This window comes from Pteropus medius, unplaced genomic scaffold (genome assembly GCF_902729225.1).
Source record: "Pteropus medius unplaced genomic scaffold, Ma_sr-lr_union100, whole genome shotgun sequence".
NCBI classification, from domain to species: Eukaryota; Metazoa; Chordata; class Mammalia; order Chiroptera; family Pteropodidae; genus Pteropus; species Pteropus medius.
In genome coordinates this window covers 148,480-151,765 of record NW_024350919.1, presented here as the reverse complement: position 1 = coordinate 151,765, position 3,286 = coordinate 148,480, and the positions used below count along the sequence as shown (strand labels likewise).

Here is a 3,286-nt window from a genome sequence, read left to right as displayed (position 1 = left end):
AAACCCGCCAACAAACCGACCAGTGACGGGGGAGAGATGTTGGAACGCACGCCGCAAACAAAGGGTTAACATCTTGCTGTTTAAAGAACCTTTTACATGTCAATTAGGAAAAGACAAACTATAAAAAACAGGGAAAAGGCTACGGGCAATTCAAGAGAAGAGCAGCGGGCAATTCAAGAGAAGAGCAGCGAATTGTCAATTAGCACGAAAATCGATCAACACTGTTACGCAGCTGGAAACCTGAAGGAGCAACAACAGCCAGTTCGTGGATTAGCAGGCACCGAAAAGGATGCGTGTGGGGCGGGACTGGAGGGACATTGAAGCTTTTGTCACTTGCTTTTGTGAGATACTTTGATCTCACCTACCAGAAACCTTAAAAATGGGTCCAACTTCTTAGGATTTATCCTGAGGCTGTACTAAGAGCTACACCCCAGAAAGACGTGCATGCCAGTGTTTTCACGGCACTTACGAAAGCTCTAATCTGAGCAATCGACGCGGTCAGCGACGAAGGGTCCATCGGCGGATCGCGTTTATTCAAACAGCGTCGGTCTACGCGACTCCTCGACGGACCCAGCAGCCCGCCCTCACGGCCTGGGAGACTGCCGGCACCGTGAGCGTGTGCGGCAGGTCACGTGTGGCACACGCACGGACACTGCGCATCGTTCCCCGTGTTCACGTAGATGCAGGTAAAGGCACTCTTCTGTGTGCGTGTCTTTTTCTTCTTTCTGTCTATTAATTTGATTCTTCTGCAATGAACACGTGTCGCTCGTGCGGCAGACGTGGCGGTGTGGACGCCGCAGCCCACGCATTAGGTGTCAGGCCTCTCAGCAGCCGGCCCGCTGCAGCCTGGCTCCTGCCCGGGCTCCTGCCTTCCAAACTCCCTTTGCTGGGCGTCTGCAGTTAATTAAAGGCTCGCCTCCAAGATCTTCCGTCTGGAGTCTGGGCTGGTCGCTCGGACACAGACTCTCTGGGGATGGAATGGCCTAGAAGTGCAGCAGGGTCAGACGGGTGTGGTGGGGGGGGCGCTGGCACGGGGTGGGCAGGGAGCGGCCACAGCTGCCGCCACACTACAGTAACGACATGGTGTTGGGGACGCAGCCTGGGTATCTGGGAGCGACGCATCTGAATAGTTCCAGGGACAGTGGAAGCCAGTGCCATGAGCTGAACAGAAACCCCAAGACCTCAGGGAAAGGCGTGAAGGGCACTCTTACAGTGGCCGGGCGTGTGGCTCACTGCTGTGACAGAGTCGCAAGTGTCCATTGGCTCGAACGCAAGACAAGTGTGTTTATTGTGCATGTAAAGCTGAAAGAGGTTCTAGCTGATGGCACGCAGGGTCGGGGTGCTGGGGAGCCTGAGTAGGACAGAGGCCCCTCCCCTGCTCAGCCATCCGGGGACCCGGCCGCCACCTTCCACGAGAGACTTCCCAGGTCCCCCGGCTGCCTCCTTCTAGCCTGCTGTGAGGGACAGAGCAGGAGGTGAGGGCTTCGGGAAGCATCGCTCCTCTCCGAGGTCTGTTGACTGGAACTTGGTCCTAGCCCGTTGCCCACAGGAGGCCGGGAGGTGTCATCGGAGGGCGGACTGGGAAGGGTGACAGGGTCTGTGAGACAATGTGCGGCATCTGGTTCACTGATAGTTAATAGATGACTATGCTGACAGTTGAGAAGGTGCAAGGCTTTCTGGAATAAAAATGATTAAGAAAAGTTTACATGTGGCAATGACGTGTAAATTCACGAGAGGCTCCCTCACTAGACAGCGAGTCGCTTTGTCTGCCACTAAAAGCAGGAAGCAAGGGGATTTCTGGACCCGCGAGCCCAGCACGTATGAATTTCTCTTTTCCTTTACATGAGCGAATACAGGTAGTATAGATATTTTATGACCTTACAGAGAAATGTAATGATTTTAGACTCAAAATTATTTATCCATGTGGCTCTTTTCAACCAAAATTAATGTAAATACCATAAAAAACGTTGAACTGAAGATTTTGTTTCTAAAAAGAACTTTTGTGGCAAATGTTGCATAGCTTTGAATGGTTTTTAATTTTTCCAACAAATTTTCCTGTTTTTCTTCCAATGTGTTTTTTCTGTTTTTTTTTTCTGTACAACTTTGTTCTGACCGCACTTGTTTTTCTAAATTCTTTTGTAATCGAATACTGTATTTTCAGTTTGTACCAGAACTGTGTGAAAGTCACCTCGACCAAGAAGTCCCTGGACTAATGCTCACCAGACGGGTTGATGTGTGGCTCTGTCCTCTGCAGGGTGCATCTGAGTCCCACGGGCCCGTCATGAAGCATTCCGACAGAGGACTGTGTGGGGACGAGATGGCGCATCACCTGCCCTATCACCACCAATGTCTAGAAAAGGAGAAGAGACCGTCCCTCTTATCGAAATCGCTTTCAGGTCGAAGGACATCAGATGACACATCCCGATCAGAAGAAAATACATTTAGCTTGTCAGCATCATCATTACCTTATTAATTGATAACCATTCCCACTCAACATGTTGTTAGCATGGGGAACCCAATAAAAGTAACCTTTTAAACTGCATCTGTGGAGTATGGAATTTTCCTCGCAAATTATTTCTTACCGAAGGGATGTATCATCTGGTGATGGGTTGAATTTCTCTTCACGGTGGAATGCCCGGAGCCCACAGCCAGACGGAATAAGCCGGATCGTGGTTTTACGGTAGCAGGCGGCCAACTCTGCAGTCTGCGGAGTTTTGAAATGTTGAAATGTATTCCTCAGAAAAATCTTAAGTTAACTGTCCAACCTCATGTTGGCCTACAGAACGTAATCTTCGGCAGAGACCTAAAAGCAACTCTAAACTTCTGTTTCATTGTGCTCCTCTGAGAATATAATTATACAATCACAAAATGGAAGTGGCTTTTTTCGTCGGAGCTTCTGGCTACCAGTCTTAACCACCGTAGCCTGGGGGACGGAATGAAAAAGACCAGCAGGAAAGGAACGACACCTGAACATTTTAAGAACAACTTTGGACATATTTGTTTTCCTTTTTACATGTAAAGGATTCATTTTCGCATTTCCTGAGGGTCTATTCTCCTATCTTAAGCACGATGCCCTGGGTGCCAGGCCAGTGGGAGCGGTGATGGGCTGATGGGGGGTCCCCGCCCTGCCCAGCCCCCCATCGCTTGCTTTATGAACTTTAAACAGCATCGTCGAGCCCCCCGCCGGGAAGATGAGGGAATCTCAGCCCTCCGCCTTCCCACCGACTTGCCCCTTTTCACGCCACACCGTTGCCAGCGTCATGACGTCCCCACGGTCAGAAGCGTG

The 3,286-nt window shown here is 50.4% G+C and overlaps 1 long non-coding RNA gene across 1 annotated transcript; it reads left to right on the top strand.

Annotated features, from left to right (window-relative positions):
* Window positions 1-306: 306 nt before the first annotated feature.
* On the top strand, window positions 307-2,542 carry LOC120584409 (uncharacterized). Its single transcript, XR_005648023.1, has 2 exons — window positions 307-686; window positions 2,162-2,542. It is a non-coding gene; the product is annotated as an uncharacterized LOC120584409 (long non-coding RNA).
* The last annotated feature ends 744 nt before the right edge of the window (window positions 2,543-3,286 follow it).